This window comes from Jatropha curcas, unplaced genomic scaffold, assembly GCF_041381405.1.
Source record: "Jatropha curcas cultivar XTBG-Jc1 unplaced genomic scaffold, XTBG_Jcur_1.0 HiC_scaffold_381_pilon, whole genome shotgun sequence".
Lineage (NCBI taxonomy): Eukaryota > Viridiplantae > Streptophyta > Magnoliopsida > Malpighiales > Euphorbiaceae > Jatropha > Jatropha curcas.
Window position 1 is genome coordinate 883 of NW_028322468.1, and position 20,649 is coordinate 21,531.

General features: G+C 33.4%; 1 long non-coding RNA gene and 2 pseudogenes across 1 annotated transcript; all 3 read right to left on the minus strand.

Moving 5' to 3' along the window:
• Positions 1-631: 631 nt before the first annotated feature.
• Positions 632-4,915, minus strand: LOC105639226 (uncharacterized; annotated as a pseudogene).
• Positions 4,916-8,952: 4,037 nt separating this feature from the next.
• Positions 8,953-10,603, minus strand: LOC149491850 (uncharacterized). The gene is made up of 2 exons (XR_016319254.1): positions 10,077-10,603; positions 8,953-9,262 (listed from the first exon to the last, which is right to left on the minus strand). It is a non-coding gene; the product is annotated as an uncharacterized LOC149491850 (long non-coding RNA).
• Positions 10,604-13,144: 2,541 nt separating this feature from the next.
• On the minus strand, positions 13,145-15,746 carry LOC149491851 (uncharacterized; annotated as a pseudogene).
• Between the last annotated feature and the right edge of the window lie 4,903 nt (positions 15,747-20,649).

Here is a 20,649-nt window from a genome sequence, read left to right on the forward strand (position 1 = left end):
ATCATGCCATTAAACAAATAACACAAATATTAATTATCATTAATCTTCCATAATTATCATAACAAATAACTCAAATATTAATTATAATAACCTCCCGTAATTATCATAAATTTTGTTGCAATTTTGAATTTGAACTAATTTCACATAAATTATCATAAATCTCTAATTTTTTTGCTTCCATCAATAATACAATTACCAATCAGCATAAATTTTCCATAATTATCAAAAATTTTATTCTAATTTTTTTTTACCAATATCGTATATATTATCATAAATCTCCACAAATTAACGCAATTAAATCATATTTATTTTTTTTTAAAAATCTGACAGAATAAAAATGACAAAAAAAAATTTTCCAATTTAAAGGTTCATTCGATTATTGTAATGTTACACACAACTACACAAGCATTTATTCAAACAATTTAAGTGTAATAAGCTCGATAAAACTTACATCATAAATGAATATACAACCCTAAACTTCTTTTTAAAAATATAAAACGTGAACTATAAAATTCTATGTTCATATATAAATTAAGAGACTTCCATTCTTAAAAAAACAAAAAAAGAAAGAAATTAAGAGACCCCGTTCACCATGCACCTTTTTATTTTATTGAGTTGTTTAACCAAAAAAAAAAAAAAAAAGATCATAGATGAATTTTAAATAAGCTGTACACATGAACAATAATAATGGATTAGCCCGTTTGGCCATCTTGAAGCAAAAGCTCTCCTAATTTGATTTCAGAAAATGGCTTTGTTAATGGATGGCATTTAGCAACTAGTTTTGAAGAAACTTGTTCCATGGTTGGCCGAGATTGAGGATTCATACTCAAACATGCAAATGCAAGTTTGGAAATATAAATCAAGCCTTCAGCATCTCTTTTTTGAGGAATTTGTAGGCATTGGTCAATCACATCTTTCCATAGGGTTTGCTGGTTCGTTGCTGCTGAAGATGATGAAAGAGATGAAATGAAATCTCCTGGATGTGTTCCCATTATTGTCTCCAGTGCTACCACACCAAAGCTATAAACATCACATTTTTTCGTTGACTACCATTGTGTAAGCTAGCTCTAGAAAGATTTCCAATACACCCATTAGTTTACAATAATGATAATGGTGCAAAATATGTCAAATACATATATTTTAGACTAATTAAGATGTCAAGGTGTTTACCTGGAGCTGTGTATCCAAATGTTCAGGCAAATGCAGTCCAATTTGATGTATCGGGCATCAAGAGCCTTGCTGTACCGAAATCACAGACATGAGCTTCTAATTCTGGATCTAGTAGGACATTGTTGCTGGAAAGGTCTCGATGAATAACTGGAGGGAAGCAATCATGGTGCATATAAGACAATGCACTAGCTATTCCTCTAACAACATTTAGCCTTTTACTCCAATTTAACTCCATTGCTTGTTCTTTATCACATAATATCTTTCTCAAACTTCCTCTTTCTATGAAGTTATAAATCAAAAATGAGTGTTCAGCATGAGGACAAAATCCATATAACTTCACAATGTTCCGATGGCGAATGTTTGTCAGCGCAACAATCTCATTTTCAAATGCTTTCACATTCAACATCTCATCATTCAGTGACTGGTTATGAAATTTCTTCACAGCAACCACTCTACCTATTGGCAACACAGCTTTATAGACAACTCCATACCCTCCCACTCCAATACAATACTTAGAATCAAAACCTTCTGTAGCGTCGATAATGTTTTCATATTGTAGATCTTTATCTGGGCTCCATATTGCATGAACACCTTCCTCACTACTTAACTTGGCTTTTCTCCTTATACTTCTTCGACGGAAAATGAAAAAACATCCTATGAAGAGAAAGAACAGAAACAAACTGGCGGACAAGATTGGAAGAACAATATGTTTGATTACTTTTTTGTCTTTTTTTCCCATGGTTTTTTTGATTATGAAGGAATCACAAGTCTTTAAGTTGGTGTTATTACCGCACAAGTCTTTGTTGTTTCTCAGCGCTTCAAATGGAGCCTCACGGAAAGCTTTAATATTAGGAATCTGGCCCTTTAACTTATTATAGGATATATCCACCGATGTTAAGCTTATCAAATAATCAAGAGCAGTTGGAATAGAACTTGACAATAAATTGTGGGAGAGATTCAACATCTCTAGTCTTTGCAACTGTCCAAGCTGCTCTGGTATCTCTTTTTTGAACAAATTGAAACTTAGACCAAGGCTTTGTAGAGACCGTAAATTCCCAATCTCTGAGGGGATATTACTAGAGAATTCATTTTTACTGAGGTTCAAGAAGAGTAAGTTTGAGCATTCACCAAGCTGTTTGGGAATCGATCCACTAAGATTATTTGCAGCCAAATTAAGATTAGAAAGATCACGTAACATACCAATTTCTTTAGGAATGCCACCTGAAATCTTATTGTTGCCGAGATAAAGGTAAAGTAATTGTAACTTTCCCAATTTTTTCGGTATATTCTCCACAAGATGATTAGATGAGAGGTCAAGCCATTGCAATTGAGTTGCCTTGCTGAATTCAGATGGAATTATGCCTGATATATTATTCTTGGAGATTTTCAAAGTTGACAAATTGTGAAAATCTTCCCATTTCCATGAAAGCTCACCATAGAATTTGTTATCACTTAAATCTAAATATTTTAAGTGTGGATATATCCCGAAATCTTGAGATATATTTCCTATGAGTTGGTTTCTATCAAGACGGAGTCTTATCAAGCTGCTACAATTTTTAAGGCTTTGAGGTACGGGACCCGTAAAATTGTTTCCATATGCACTGAAATATTGAAGTTGTCCACCAAGGCATATGTCATTTGGTAGGTGACCTCCCAATCTATTTTCATATATTCCTAATACTTTGAAGAGAGTAAGGTTGTTAATCTCTAAAGGCACAGCACCAGAAAATTGATTCAATCCAAGCAATAACTTTGATAGCATTGTCAAGTTTCCTATGGAAGCTGGGATTGCACCGGTGAGTTGATTGTCTGACAAGTCCAAAACAGTAACGGACCTCAACATTCCAACTTCCCATGGTACGGAACTAGAAAGTCGGTTGGTATGAAGATTAAGAGTTGATACCTTCGTCAAGTTTCCTATGGAAGCTGGGATTGCACCGGTGAGTTGATTGTCTGACAAGTCCAATTGAGCAACAGACTTCAACATTCCAACTTCCCAAGGTATGGAACCAGAAAGTCGGTTGGCATGAAGATAAAGTTTTGATACCTTCGTCAAGTTCCCTAAAGAAGCTGGGATTGCACCGGTGAGTTGATTGTCTGACAATTGCAAATCAGTAACGCACCTCAACTTTTCAACTTCCCAAGGTATGGAACCAGAAAGTTGGTTGGTATGAAGATAAAGAGTTGATACCTTCGCCAAGTTTCCTATGGAAGCTGGGATTGCACCGGTGAGTTGATTGTTTGACAATTGCAAATCAGTAACGCACCTCAACTTTTCGACTTCCCAAGGTATGGAACCAGAAAGTTGGTTGGTATGAAGATAAAGAGTTGATACCTTCGTCAAGTTTCCTATGGAAGCTGGGATTGCACCGGTGAGTTGATTGTTTGACAATGCCAAATCAGTAATGGACCTCAACATTCCAACTTCCCAAGGTATGGAACCAGAAAGTCGGTTGGCATGAAGATAAAGTTTTGATACCTTCGTCAAGTTCCCTAAAGAAGCTGGGATTGCACCGGTGAGTTGATTGTCTGACAATTGCAAATCAGTAACGCACCTCAACTTTTCGACTTCCCAAGGTATGGAACCAGAAAGTTGGTTGGTATGAAGATAAAGAGTTGATACCTTCGTCAAGTTTCCTATGGAAGCTGGGATTGCACCGGTGAGTTGATTGTTTGACAATGCCAAATCAGTAATGGACCTCAACATTCCAACTTCCCAAGGTAAGGAACCAGAAAGTCGGTTGGCATGAAGATAAAGTTTTGATACCTTCGTCAAGTTCCCTAAAGAAGCTGGGATTGCACCGGTGAGTTGATTGTTTGACAATTGCAAATCAGTAACGCACCTCAACTTTTCGACTTCCCAAGGTATGGAACCAAAAAGTCGGTTGGTATGAAGATAAAGAGTTGATACCTTCGTCAAGTTTCCTATGGAAGCTGGGATTGCACCGGTGAGTTGATTGTCTGATAATTCTAAATCAGTAACGGACCTCAACATTCCAACTTCTTTGGGTATGGAACCAAAAAGTTAGTTTAAACCGAGATAAAGGCCTGATACCTTTGTCAAGTTTCCAATAGAAAATGGGATTGAACTAGAGAAATTATTGTATGACAATGAAAGGAAAGTGAGAAATGTCAAAGTTCCAAGTTGTTGAGGTATGGGACCAGAAAAATGGTTCTTATGAAGTTTAAGAATTGATAGCTTTGTTAAGTTTCCTATTGAAGTTGGGATTGAACCAGACAGAAGGTTGCTTGACAAGTCAAAGTATGAGACAGAGCTTAATACTCCAACACCTTGAGGAATGATACCGGAGATTAAATTAATAGACAAGTCAAACACATTGAGTTTGGAAAGATTACCAATATGGGTAGGAAGGTTCCCATGAAATGAGTTGTTGCGAAGGTTAAAGCAAATAAGTTTGGGAAATAAGAAAATATCAAGATTTTGAAGTGTACCGTTTAAATGAGAATCCACGAGTCTTATTGCAGAGATACTCTTATCCTTATGACAGTGAATACCAAACCAATGGCAAGGAGTAGCACTGGTTGCAGACCAAGAAGATAAGACAAATTGGCTTTGATTATCAAGACTAGCTTTCCATTTTAGAAGAGCATTTGCTTGAGTTTGAATAGCAGTAGTAGAAGCAAAAGTAAGGACATGAAAGAATAATATAATTACTAGCATAGTATTAAGGGAGAAGAAGGAGAGAGATTTGTGTAAGGAGGATGGCATAATCGGTAGGTAGTTGCTTATAAATAATGAGGGATTAGAGAAATGTTGTTGAGGAATTTAAGATGCAGATGAAGAGATATTTATAGGGAAAAAATTTGCCTAGACGGAGGCCATGGCACCACTTATAGATCAAATCAATCAAACTAAGGATTTTTAAACACGGTTCGACTTTATCTTTTTTTTTAAAAAAAAATATATATATATATATATATATATATATATATATATATATATATATATATATATGGTCAGAAATATCTAACTATTACATGTGTTTGGAAATTTAGGGTCAAAACAGAACATTGAGGTGGCAACAAATTAATAAGTAAGTTTAAAGACAAAAAGATGTAATCAATTCACGTGTATGTGTTTTTAGAAATTTATAACAGAACATAGAGGCAACAACAAACAAGTGAGTTTAAAGACAAACGCAATTAATTCCACTTTTGAGTTTACTTTGTTGTGGATCCAAACATAGGCCCTAGACAAGTCAATATTCTCTTTTTTTTTTTTTTCTATTTTTTTATAAATAAATTAACACCTCGCAATCCTTTGATATGCTAGGATAAGGAAATGAATACAAAAGTAAATCTCAAGGAAATTTCAAAAGAAAACGACATAACTAAAATTTTTTTTTTCCCAAAATAATGCATGGTGCCATGATGATTAAATAACTAATTGGACATTCCAATGCTTAAGAACTATTTAGTTTTAAATGAAATAAAGTTGGCATGGTTTGGTTTTTTCATAATTTTATAATTTATCAAAAAGTTTTATAAAGTTTTTAAGTTTCAAATAATTAAGCTTTTTGAATTACTAACTTGATAGTGTATTTTTAATATTAAACTTGCCAATACGAGGTCTATAACTATGAACATTTTAAAAATTGTTTTCATTTTACTATCAAAAAAAAAAAAATTTCATTTTCTTTTTTCAGTGCATGCTTAGAAACACCTTCAATTCAATAAAAAAATAATTTTTCATTGGTTTGGTTCATAGTGAGTCCATAAACCGGGTAAAACAAGTCACTCCCATTTTTAGGACTTTAAAACGACAAAAAATAAATTAATTTATTTGAAAATCCATAAGAGATTTTTTATTAAATAATGAATAAAGATGATTTCAATTGTCTATTCAAAATTTGAGTAAACCATTAAATACCTTCAAACTCTGCGTCTTGTAATAATTTCACCCTAAATCCAACTTAACCCCTCAAGCACTCCAACTAAAATGTTTTGTCACAATTATACCCCAATTCCAAATTGATCAAAATTAATTAATAATATATATTTAATATGGGTCCTACAACTTGAATTAACTTTATCCAAAGAATGAGTTGGCTAAATTATACTATAAAATACCTCAAACTTTGGCGATTGTAACAATTTCACCCCAAAATGATCTTAATCACTCAGACACTTACTTTTAACTTTTTATCTCAACTGCAAGTTGAATTCAAATTATAGCAAATATATTGTTCGAATAAGGGGGTCACATTCAATTACAATTTCACCTTAGATTCAAATTTTATCTTATTTTACTAGAGCCCCTAAATTACTATACAAGTATCAATTTAAAACGATATTGTTTTAATAATTTAGGTCAAAATGAGATTTTTAAACTAAAGTTTCAAAATCTGACATATACTATAATATGCTTATTAGAAATATGTAAAAAAGGTACTACCTTCCCCGAAATGTGGGAACCATTTAAAAAAAAGTTTAATGTATAAATTTACCATTTTATTTTTTTATAAAAAATCTTATGATACCTCTAATTTCACTTTGACTGAGTGAATACCATAATTTATAAAATTGTACCAATTAAAATGCTCCAACTTATGAAATTAAATCATAATTAAAAAATAAGAAAATTGTTATTCTAAAAGTTGTACTAAATATATATAGGACCCTTTTGGTCTCTTAAAGGACAACAATAATTCAATTATTACTACTCTAATTTCTGTATGAAATTCCCATAAAATTTTTCACTCCACTTATGAACCGAATCAATGAAACTAAAGATTTTTAAATAGTATTTCTATTGAAAGTTATGGCATTATTACCGTCACATTATGAAAACATTTTGTTTATTACTATTGTATTATGTTGCAGCCTTTTTAGTTTTAGAAGTATGGCTTAGATAGGTTAACTATGAGATAAGTTATGAAGTAAGGGTAAAAGTATGGGCAAGTATGAAATTGACAGCAAACCGTACTTGTGGTGCTTTAATCTTTTTGTATTTAAGTGTGAAACTTGATCAATGAATTATGCCCACTATGAAACCTCCTATTTCATAATGTTTTTCACAATCCTTCTCCTTTAAAGCCTAAAATCTACAAAATTTGTTCCTTTCTTTACTGCAGAAATTGTTTTGTAAAAGTTCTGCAGATAATGTTATTTCTCAATCACTTTTTTACCCAAAACTCTGACAGTTTCGATTTTATCCTTTCTTTTTTGTAAATATATGGTCCGAAATATCCAACTAACTAGTACCTGTTTTGTGGAAATTTAGGGATAAAACATAACATTGAGGTGACAACAAATAGTTGAGTTTAAAGACAAATAGATGTAATCAATTGACATATATGTGTTTTTAGAAATTTATTACAAAACACATAGGTCAACAAACAAGTGAGTTTATAAAGACAAACACATATAACCAAATGCAGCAAATTAATTCCACTTTTGAGTTTACTTTGTTGTTGACCCAAGCATATGCCCTAGACAAGATAATATTCTCTTTTTTTTTTTCTATTTTTTTATCAATAAATTAAGACCTCGCAATCCTTTGATATGCCAAGATAAGGAGATGAATACAAAAGGAAATCTAAGGAAATTTCAAAAGAAAACGACATAACTAAAAAATATACTTTTTTTCCCAAAATAATGCATCGTGCCGTGATGATTAAATAACTAATTAGACATTCCAATGCTTAAGAACTATTCAGTTTTAAATGAAATAATGTTGTCATGGTTTGGTTTTTCATAATTCTATAATTTATCAAAAACTTTCAAATATAATTATTCACTTTCTAAATTACTAACTTGACAGTGCATTTTTAATATTAGACGAGGTCTATGTCTATGAACATTTTAAAAATTATTTCCATTTTATTCTTTTTTCAGTATATGATTAGAAATACCTTCAACTCAGTAAAAACAATAATTTTTTATTAATTTGGTTCATAGTGAGTCCATAAACCGGGTCTAAACAAGTCAATCCCATTTTATGACTTTAAAATGACAAAAAATAAATTAATTTATTTGAAAATCTGTAACTTTTTATTAAATAATGAATAAAGATGACTTCAATTGTCTATTCAAAATTTGGGTAAATCATTAAATACTTTCAAAAATCGATTTTCTGATAAGAACAAAAATAAAAATAAAAATGAAATTGTAGAATAGATATTAATTTTCCTGAAGAATAGAAATGAAAATGAAAATGAAATCGTAGAATAAAAGTTGATTTTTCGATGAGGACTCTCACATCAGTCGTGCCAGTGACGATGACTCTCATGTGGGTCTTGCTGCCAAAGGCAGTTCACGCCTGCCACTAAAGAAGTGGTAAAAGAAGAAACATTAGTTTCAAAGTGACAAACAATAGCATCCAAACAGAAAATAAAAACCTCGTTACGTGAAAAGGTAAATAAGTAAATCACTAACAAAATTGATATTGTTTTAATAATTTAGGTCAAAATGAGATTTTTAAACTAAAGTTTCAAAATCTGACATATACTACAATATCCTTATTAGAAATAAGTTAAAAAGATACTACCTTCCCCAAAATGTAGGAACCATTTAAAAAAAAGTTTAATGTATAAATTTACTATTTTATTTTTTTGCAAAAAATCTTGTGATACCTCTAATTTCGCTTTGACCGAGTGAATACCATAATTTATAAAATTGTACACATTAAAATGCTCCAACTTATTGTCACGACCCGTTTTCGTGGGCCGGACCGGCACTAGGGCCCAAGTAAGCTTAAGGCCCCCGAGGCCCGTAGTAAGCCTAAATTATCCAATCTGTCTACCTATCTTGCCCAATTAATTCATCAAAACAGTAAGCCTCAATCTCAATTAACACATAATATCTAACCAGGGCCTATTCACAATAAATTATAATCACACTATGGGCTTACTGGTTCACCTGCAGCTAATTACATAATATTTAATTTATAGTGTAGTGTTAACAATAAGTCCAATAGTAATACACAACCCTATAACTGCGGAGTTCAATAATAATCTGATAATAGAGTAACTTATACATCCAAAATTAAATAACAGAAATATAAAATTTACATTTATAACTCTGCGGAGAAGATTGCAGAGCTTCAGTCGAATCAGCTGCTTCCTAGTACCTGGGAGGTTTGGAGAGAAGGAGGTGAGTTTTGCAACTCAGTGAATAATAATAAATAATACACACCACATACAGTCAAGCAAAATGCACCCTAGTATACTGAATGAACACACAACAGTCAATCATATGACATTACATCAGCACCCACAAACAATATCACCTTCAAATAATCACATCACGTGGAAATTAGTCAGTGGAGTCACCGAACCCCCGATGAGCCGTCCTCCCACATGGCTCATCCTCTCACATGTGCACCAGGGAGCCAATCCCTCATACTGGCCGACCGGTCTAATCCTCACTTGACCAGCCCTCTCATTGTTTTTCCATTCTCTCTTTTCTTTTCCATACCAACAGGAGGCAACCCGGTGGTCTCCATCCAATCTAGATCATCAAGCGCTCACAACAGGAGGCCACCCTGCGGGCTGCAATTAAATCTAGATTTTCAGGTGCGCAACAACAAGAGGCCATCATGTGGTTTCAGAATAAACAGAATTATCAGGTGCACATGGGGGCGCCGATCTCCCATTTACCCGGCTAACAGAAACAGAATCAGGATCCATATAACAGAATCAGAATATAACAGAAATCAGAATCAGGATCCATATAACAGAAACAGTCTCACAAACCCATGGTGACCCACTTCATCCCAATTCCACACAAACAAGGCACAGTATATGCACAGCACAAGTAATCAAACAATTCTTTCAACGTATTACACCAAATCCATCCAAATATACAATTATACCATAAATAAGGTTTGTAAAAAAAAATGCTATGCAAATGCATGTTGATCTGCATTATTTATTATTACTCACAGTGATGGAGAGCGAAGTTCTAGCTTTGATTCTGTCTTGGAGGAGCACTAGATGGACCCGGGCGATCCCAAAATATAATCTTTTGTCGAATTTCGCTAGATCGGGGATTTTCACGCGTGCCGGATCGGAGAGCAGTGGCTGTTGGTGGTCGGAGGCACGCTGGAGCGGCGGCAGAGGCGCGATCTGTTGTGGCGGAGCAGTGGCGGAGCAGCAGGGCACGGTGGTGGCGCGACAAGGCGGAGACTGTGCTGCTGCCGTGCGCTGCGCAATCTGGCAGAGGGCGGAGCTACTGGCAGTGGCGCGCGAAGGAGCAGTGAGGCGGTGCGACTGGCGGCGTGGAGTGGCGGCGAGGCGGCCCGCGAGGGCTGGGTGGCGCGCGACAGATCTGCTGTCTCTCGCCAGTCACACGCAGACAGACGCAGGGAAGAAGAAAGAAAAGAAAAGAAAAGAAAAGAAAGAAAGAAAGAAAGAAGAAGAAGAAGAAGGGAGGAGGAGGCGTGGTGGCTGTGTCGGTGGAGTGGAGTTGAGGCGCTGGTGAGGGTGAGGAGTAGAGGTGCAGCGCTGGAGATAAAAAAAAAAAAAAAAGGAATTTTCTAGATGGTTTGGGTCGAACCGGTTCGATTCGACCCAAAACTTTGGTTTTCATTTGGTTTTCAGCTTTTTCAATCGGTTTTCGGTTCGGTTTCTCACAGTGTTCGCATTAAAATATTGAAATAAATTTCCAGGCTGTCAGTTTATTAAATTTAATTGGAAAATCTTTGAAAATAAAAAATTCCGGTTGTTTCACTTGCGAAATTAAATCATAATTAAAAAAAATAAGAAAATAATTATTCTAAAAGTTGTACTAATATATATAGGACCCTTTTGGTCTCTTAAAGGACAACAATAATTCAATTATTACTACTCTAATTTCTTTATTAAATTCCCATTAAATTTTACTACTCCATTTATGAACCGAATCAATGAAACTAAAGATTTTTAAACAGTGTTCATGTTGAAGGTTATGGCATTCTTGTCGTCACATTATGAAAACATTTTGTTTATTACTATTGTATTATGTTGCAGCCTTTTTAGTTTTACAAGTATGGCTTGGATAGTTAACTATGAGATAAGTTACGAAGTAAAGATAAAAAGTATGGGCAAGTATGAGATTGATAGTAAACCATACTTGTGATACTTTAATCTTTCTGTATTTAAGTATGAAACTTGATCAATGAATTATGCCCACCGTGAAAACTCCTATTTCATAATGTTTTTCATAATCCTTCTCCTTTGAAGCCTAAAATCTGCAGAATTTGTTCCTTTCTTTATTGCAAAAATTGTTTCTAAAAGTTCTACAGATAATGTTATTTCTCGTTCACTTCTTTGCCCAAAACTCTAATAGTTCTAACTTTATCTTTTCTTTTTTATAAGTGCATGGTCAGAAATACCCAACTAACTCTTACGTGTTCTTGTGGAAATTTAGGGACAAAACAGAACATTGAGATGACAACAAATCGGTGAGTTTAAAGACAAAAAAATGTAATCAAGTGACATGTATGTGTTTTCGGAAATTTATTACAAAACACATAGATAACAACGAACAATTGCATTTAAAGACAAACACATGTAACCAAATGTAGCAAATTAATTCCATTTTCACTTTTCAAATTTGCTAACTTGATAATGCATTTTTGAGATTAAATTTGCCTAGACAAGGTCTATGACTATGAACATTTTAAAAATTGTTTCCATTTTATTCTTTTTTTAGTGTATAATTAGAAATACCTTCAATTCAATAAATAAAAATAATTTTACATTGGTTTGATTTATAGTGAGTCCATAAACCGAGTCTAAACAAGTCAATCCCATTTTATGATTTTAAAATGACAAAATAGATTAATTTCTTTGAAATAAGAGACTTTTTATTAAATAATGAATAAAGATGATTTCAATTGTCTATTGAAAATTTGGGTAAACTATTAAATACCTTTAAACTTTGCGTCTTATAATAATTTCACCATAAATTCAATTTAACCCCTCAAGCACTCCAACTAAAATTTTTTTTCACAATTATACCTAATTCGAAATTGGTCAAAATTAATGAATAATATATATTAAATATGGGTCCTATAACTTATACTTGAATTAACTTAACCCAAAAAATGAGTCGGCTAAATTATACTATAAAATACCCCAAACACTCACTTTTAACTTTTTATCACAATTGCACCTTGAATTCAAACTATAGCAAATATATGGTTCTAATAAGGGGTCACAGTTAATTACAATTTCACCTTAGATTCAAATTTTATCTTATTTTAATAGAGCTCCTAAATTACTAGATAAGTATCAATTGTAAAACACTATATCAATTTAGAAATGTTGCAATCTGTACATTAATAAAAAGTCCTTAATAAATGTCAAAAATGAAGTTTCAAACTAAACAAAACATCATATGTTAGAAATGAAGATAACCTAATTTTGGTTAAAAAAAAAAAAAAAAAAAAAAACCAATAGAAGATGAAGTAACAAAACCAAAAATGAAGTAATAAAGTAATAAAATGAAAAATGAAAAACGAAATCTAAATAAAACGAAAAATTAGGAAAAAGTACAAACAGAAAAATGATCATAGATGAATTTTAAATAAGAAAATAAGACGATAACATTTCAACAAGTGAAGATTTCGCTTACCAGCCAAAAATAAGAAAATATATCACAGGAAGTGAAGGTCAAAACTATCTTTACCTCCAATAAGACAAATGCATGTCAATTTTTATAAAAGATAAAAACCAATTATATTATGCTGCCATCTAAGCACTACGGTGTACAGTAAAATAGTATCAACACACTTCACCTCAAAAAGAATGACCTTGATAAGTGACCAGACGGAAAAGCAAGTAAATTATGCTCGTCATGTGCATTAAATACACATGCATGGAAGCTCCAGGTATAATATGTGTACATTGCATCTATTTTCCTTTTCTTCAATTAGACTATATCATCTGATATATTTTTCAAAAGAAATTGTTGTGCCCATTTTCTAAAAGATGCACAGAAATTACTAGGCTCACATGCACACCCTACATAAGCAAACAACTACATAAAACTGATTCTTCCTAGTTATGAATACATAAATCTTACATACTTGTCAGTTTGTCAATTGATAAGGTCATTTACAATGCTAAGACTATCTTCCTAATAAGATTTATATTGTCTCCCAAGATGTCTAAATGTGCAAATGCTGGTCAAGTCTCTATATCCCCAAACGCTTACTCTGTTTGTTACCTAGTGAGATAGTACAAGACACATGATGAGATAATTAACTTCATAAGCACATTCTACAGGTTCTTCTTCTACCAAATACAGAAGGAATGCTAGAATATAAAATTGGGAAAACCAACCGGCAGATTCCAATGACAGGACATTGTTGGAGCAAGTGGACCCAGTCTCTGCTACTTCCTGTCTCTAGATGCAACTGGAGCAGAAATAGATGAGGAGAGGGCATTCGAACCATGAGAATCATGGCCAGCCACACTAATAGGGTTACTACAAGACACTACTGTGAGGATGTCATTAAATGAATTCTCATGCAGAGTACGAGGTTCTGTATATTTTGAACCACAGGAGGAGGCAGCTGAAAAAGCCATTTCAGACACAGAAGCAACACTTAAAGAATCAGACACAGAATAAGAATCATCTGCAAGGCTGTAACAAGCTGTTTCCATCTTTTGGGCGGACCGATGCTCCTCTCCATGAACTGAAGTTGCAGGTGACACCTCACCCATAGAAACAAAAGCATTTTCACCATTAGAATGAACGAATTCATTGGATAGCGATACATGTAATGACCTTTTCTCCTCAGGAGAAACACGAGCACTTTCGTGAGTGGAATCAATGAATTCACTAGGTATTGATGCATGGAGTGGTTCTTTCTCTTCAGGAGCAATTAACTCCAAAGCCTCAGGTATATTGGACTTCTCCAATACTGTATTTTCTTCTGTGCTCAAATCAGAGATTTTATTTGTTGAAATATCATCAATTTCTCCTGGACCTGGTGTGCCCAAATCATTTGTCAAAACATCGTTTATGTTTCCTGGATCAGAGTCAAATGCTGTCACCTCAAGGGAATCCATGGGAGTTGCAGTAGTTGATTGATTTACAAAGTGGTGTCCACTGAACGTATTACTGGGCTGATTCCCCACATCAAAAATCACTGGGCTCTGCAAATGACTGCTTTATGGGATCCATACGTCCATGATCTTCCTCAATACCAATCATAGATTTAATATAGGTACCAACAACAGCATTTCCTTTTATAGCCACTGCTTGAGCCTCACATCTTACAGGATCAACTATAGGAGGAATAATATCTTGAACAACATCGCAAAACTTTTTCATGCTCTCACCCACAGTATGCACCTGGTTTTCAACATATCTAACAGTATTCTGTAAAAGAAGCAGTTCAAGCACAGGGGAATTGCAAAATCAAGTTTGAGGATCTGATATATGCAGGAATGCAGTTACCAAGAACATAATCTACAACTGTGATGCAAGGATATTGATGTATGTGTGTGTGTGTGTGTGTGTTTGTGTGTGTGTGTGTGTGTGTGTTACACTCGTTCAAGTAAACATGAGCAGATACTTCTCAAGAAGAACAGCTAAAACACGTGGAAAATGCTTGTATCCAGGAGATAAAAGAATGAAAAAAAGAAAAAAAAAAAAAATAAATAAAAGAGAAGAATCGATACCTGGTTCACAATGCTATCCACTTCCTGGGTCATTGTTTCAAACCTCTGATAAATGTTCCCAACCCAGGCTATACCTTTAGATATTAAATCCATTATAAATATGTATTACACTCAAGAAAATTGAGTAGAACCCGCTTAGAGAACAAGATACAAATTCCAAGTTCAGGTCAACAATTTTAACCTGCACAAGAACAGCTTTAGGCTAAATGAAAGAAATAAACTTTTTAATAATTTTGAAAGTGGAAGAATTTCTCTGTGCACAAGAATTTGTTTTTTTGAAAATTGAAATATTTAAAACATATAAATTCTCAGAATCTGTCTTCTAGTTAAAAATTTAAAACCACAACATAACAATCAAAATAGAGTCATAAAATAGTTGGTCTAATTTGCATTCTCTTCAGTCACTTTATGCAGCTGGCCTCATCAGTACCACATGCATGCATACATACATACATGAAAATCAAAATCATCAATCCATACGAGCTGACTCAAAACTCTTCTTTCTTTTTTCCTTGAAAATAACATTTCCCCCTTTATGCGTCCATTATATTGTATAACATAAAAGAACACAAAAGGCAATCACATAACAAAACTTAACATAAAAGAGGGCAGTAGGAATATATAAAAAAATACAGTCTTCCAACAAAAAGTAGAGAATGAAACTCAACTGATAAACCATACAATTTGATCAAATAGCATCTATAACCCAACACATTAAGAGGAAGATTATTGGGAATGATAAGAGTAAATTACCGGAAATTACGGGTGGGCAGTGATGATCATCGCCGGAAAGGTTGGCATAGCTAACTCAAACAGCGGGGTTTTGATAGAGAGGGAGAGACAGAGGAGATTTTGGAACGAAGAGGATTTAAAAATAGGGTATTACAGCTGTTTCTGGGTAGTACTAATCATTACTGGGTGTTATCGATGTTCTGTTCCTAAAACTATTAGGCGTTTCACGAACGGTTCGTCGTTCATTATCTCTGCTTATAATAATTCTCCCTCGAATTATATCACTTTTTTTCTCACGTGTCGTTCAAACATGAGTTTGGAGTTCATGACTACCCTACCGGTTTAGAAGTGTTTTTTTCACGAATCAAACCTTTTAATTTGCAGATGTTATCTCTAAATTTAACCATATTTTGCCTCTCAAGCTGATTGATATGGTTCGAGTTATCACTTTGACCTATGAGTAAGTAAGTTTCGATTTTAATTGAATAATCAAACCAAGCCGATGCTATTTAGTTTGATTGAATTTGATTTATCAACAAGATTAATTCGATTTGATTAATTACAAATGTAAATTTTAATTTTTAATTTTGACTCAGTATTCTATAAATTGAATAGACCAAAATAACCACAAAATTAGAGGTTAATCAATTCAAATTAGAAAATCGAACTAAACCAACATGATTTCAATCAATTTGATTTGATTTTTTTAACTAAATTATTTTCTTTTAAAAAATAAAAATTGACTTGATTATTTCACTTTAGTTCTATTTTTATGAATAAAATTAAATCTTTTCAATTCAATTTAATTAGTTTTTTCATATTTACTCAATTTGATTCGAATTCTATATTTAAATTTTGATTTTTTTCAATTGGGGCGATTCAATTGAACTGAATGCTCATTCTTTACTTTCATCATGTCCTTGCAAACAATGTTGAGTCCATAAAATTTTTTTCTTAGGATTAGCAAATAACTTTTTTTTCCTTTCAAAGATGGGTGAATGGATCCCTTATTTACTAAGCTAGATGCAGTATACCTGCAAAAGAAAGTAACACAACTAACTGGAATATTATCACTTAAATTTGCTTAATGGAGATTCCATTTGTGCTTGAAAAGTAATTTATTTTGAAAAATATTATTTGATTGACTGGTAGACAAGATTGGAGAACAATAAGATTGATTTTTTTGTTTTTTTATTACGAAGGAACCACAAGTTTTTAAGTTGGTATTGTTACCGCGTAAACCTTTGTTGCTTTTTACTGCTTCAAATGGAGCCACAAGAAATGCTTTAGTGCGTGTACAGCAAATTAGTTGTTTTTGTAGTTGTTAATTTTTTGAGTAGCTTTTCATGAAACGTTAAAACATTAAACGTCACATAAGTTAACTTTTTATAAAACGCTACTTCAATCTCTAAAAGTTAGTTCAAATGTTATGTTATCGAATACTATAAAAAACAGCGTTTAGCGTTTTGACCGGTCAAAAACAGCGTTCAGGATTTAAGCTAAATATATTATTGTTAAAGTTGACAAATTATGAAAACCTTCCCATTTTCATGAAAACTCACTGTAGAACTTGTTACGGCATAAATTAAATAGTTCATATATATATATGTATCCCAAAATCTTGAGATATATTTCCTATGCTTTGGATTCTCTCAAGATGGAGTCTTAACAAGGAGTTGCAATTTTGAAGGCCTTTTGGGATGCCACCCCTAAAATCATTTCCATATGCAGCGAAATATTTAAGTGATCCACTAAGGCATATGCCATATGGTAGGTGACCTCCCAATCTATTGTAATATATTTGTAAACTTGATACTTTTTGTCAAGTTTCCAATTACAAGGAGTAGCATCGGTTGGAGACAAAGAAGATAAGATAAATTGACTCTAAATAGGGCTGTAAACGAGCCGAGTCAAGCTCGAGCTTGATTCGTTTCAAACTCGAAAATCTAAGCTCGAGCTGGGCTCGTTTAAAAATAGCCAAGCTCGAGCTTGATTCGGGCTTAGCTTGATAACCATAAATGAGCAGAGCTAGAGCTCGAAATATATTAATCAAAATGACGTCGTTTTAATGTAGGTTTTAATTGATTTTGGCTCACAAGTTAACTCGAGAGCTCGGCTCGATAAAGCTGACTCGTGAGCTAATGACCCAAGCTCGAACTTAGCTCGATAATTTTATTGAACGAGTTCAAGCGAGCTTTTACCTAGCCGAATCTCAAACAGTTCATAAGCGGATTACCTCGTTACATCACTAGCTTTTTGTTTCAAGACTAGCTTTCCACTTTAGAAAGGCATTTGCTTGAGTTTGAATAGCAGCAGAAGCAAAAGCAAGGACATGGAAAGATAATATAATTAATAACATAGTAGTAAGTGAGAAGAACAGAATAAGGAAATGAAAGCAAATTTTCAAAGGAAAACAACATAAATAAAAACTATATTTTTTCCCAAAAATAGTGATAAAAAGTAAGAAATAAAAAAGGGTGCCATGGTCATTAAATAATTAGTTAGAAATTGCAATGCTTAAGAACTATTCATTTATTTATTTATTTTAGTTTTAAATAAAAAGTAGTCTCTCTCTGTCTCTTTCAAATAGGTATGGTGAAACTATCCGGATTTTGCATTTAAAATTTTAATTTTAAATTTTAAACGATGAGATTTGGCAAAAATGCTTTTTTATTACTAAATCATACCTGTAAATCAGTTTAAATTTTTCGAAAATCAGGTGAAAAACCCTTAAACAAGCAAAGACTGAGCCAAATCACTGAATTGAAGCAAACCGGTTCGGATCGGATCGGAATAGTCTAGAAACCAGCCTTTTCTTTTCTTCCTTTTTTTCACTTGTTTCTTCTTCTTCTTACTGGGTCTCGAGCGGCGCCGTTCCTCCCTCTCCCTCCTTTCCCGTTTTCCGACCATCGCACGACGAGAGCGAGTGGCGACCGGTTCCCAAAGAACCGCTGATCACGTTTTCAGCTTCCTTTCACGCAGAAAGAGTCCCTAATGGCGCGAAATGAGACTGTCACCTCCGACAACTTCTAATTTTTGATTTTCGACGATTAGCTCGATTCAAGCGGCTGAAGGCCTCAAGGTGAGTTCTGATCAGTTCCTCCCTCTTGTGTGAACATTTTCCATCCAAGAATCGACGGATTTGGTGGAGGGAACTGAAACCACCATGAACGGCGGCGTGGAGATGGCTACGGCGGTCGATCCGGCCAAACGAGCCACTATCTCCTCAAAACGACACCAAATTATTTAGCTTCTACAAGTGGTTTCGAGCATTTTGGTGTAAGTGTTACAAAATTCTGGGTTGTTTGGGATATATGGGCCGCCGCCTTCGGTTCGGCGACCGACTAGCGAGTCCCCGGTGGGCCCCAAGAGGCAGAATCAACTTTTCCTCGCGAAATTGTATCCCATTTTCGGTTGGTACGCTCTTAGATCAATTCCTAATTTTTTATATAAATTTCAAATTTAAGATTATTAGTTGATTTAGTGGATTCCGAATAAATAGTTAATTGAATGTGATTCCCGCGGAAAACCTCGATAGATAAACTCACTTAATTCTGATAAATTAAGAATACTAGTCATTTAGAATAAATGTTATAAATGGAAACATGAAAGATAAATTGGAATACTTGAAGTAGTAGATTTAATTTTTGCTAGGAAGTAGATATTTTAGTCTTTATGTTAGATTAGTTGATTATTGAAGTAGATATAATTAAATAACAAGAAATTAGATTATTTGAATAGTTTTATATATAAATAGAATATTTTAGTATGTTATAATAAATTAATTTTGATTGGTTTACAGTATTTATAGTAGCTGATTGTGATTAATTAATTGGTTTAGAATCTTAGAATTATTAAATGCATATATGTGTGCTTAACGGTTAATAAATATTGTCTAGGTTGGATGGGCTGTGTGAATTGAGTAAATGTTTAGATGAATTGCTCGATGGATGAGCTTTAAGAATTTATTGTTGAATTGTAGTCTTAAGCAAGTGGTTTTAATCTAATTTTAGGGGAGGTTCTGTCGAAATTTCGCTAGGATCTACGCTAGTATTATATTTAATGGTAAGTTAATATATTTATTTTGATAATTCTAGTTTAGATCGCTCTAGTTGTTCACTGCTTCAATAAGTTAAGACCTGAAATTAGGGTGATTTTTCCATTTAGCAATGTAAGCAATAATAGGTAGAAATATACCATATGCATCATACATAAACTCATTATTATATATATGCTTCTTCTTTATTTGTTATTTTATTTACTTGTTTATTTATTTTTTAAATATCAATTATTATATATTAGTGTTTAATACTCTTATGTTTATTTGTTTTATATATGAACATCTATTTGTACATTTGCATAATTTTTTTGTTGTTAATGTGTTGCATTTAAATGCGATGTTTGATTATTTGTATTGTGATATTGCTATGCCTTATTTGTGTGGAATTGGGATGAAGTGGGTCACCTTGATTTGTGAGGATGGTCTTTGAACAACCGTCAGCCATGTATAGAAGATTGGTGTCCCTGTGTGCATCTGATGATATGGATTATATGGAAAACCACAGATGACCGCTTATTGGTGTGGAAATGAAAATAGAGTATAAGAAAAATGAGAGGGCTGGTCAAGTGAGGATTAGATCGGTCGGCCATGTATGGGGGATCAGCTCTTTAGTGCACACGTTATGAGAGGATGAGCCACGTGTGAGGACGGCTCATCGAGGGTTTTGGTGATGCCACAGACCAATTTCCACGTGTTTGATTACTTGAAGTGTAATTATTTGTGAGTGCTGATGATATATCATGTGTTTGATCGATGATGAATGCTTATTTTAGTATTTTAGGAAGCATTTGTGTAAATGCTTGTGTTATGCAATAATTATTATACATTATTAAAATCACATTTCTTTTGTTTAATTTTTTTTTAGGAAGTAAATACTTTTTGTCCCGATTAAACGTCTATCTCGTTCCATGCAGAGCTAGAAAAAAATAACTTTTAAAATCAGTAGTTATTTAAATTATGTAGTTATATGTACTCAAACTTATTTATATTAATCTGTTAGTGAATTCTGCAGTTGTAGGATTTATGTACCTCTAGCCATGTATTAAAATA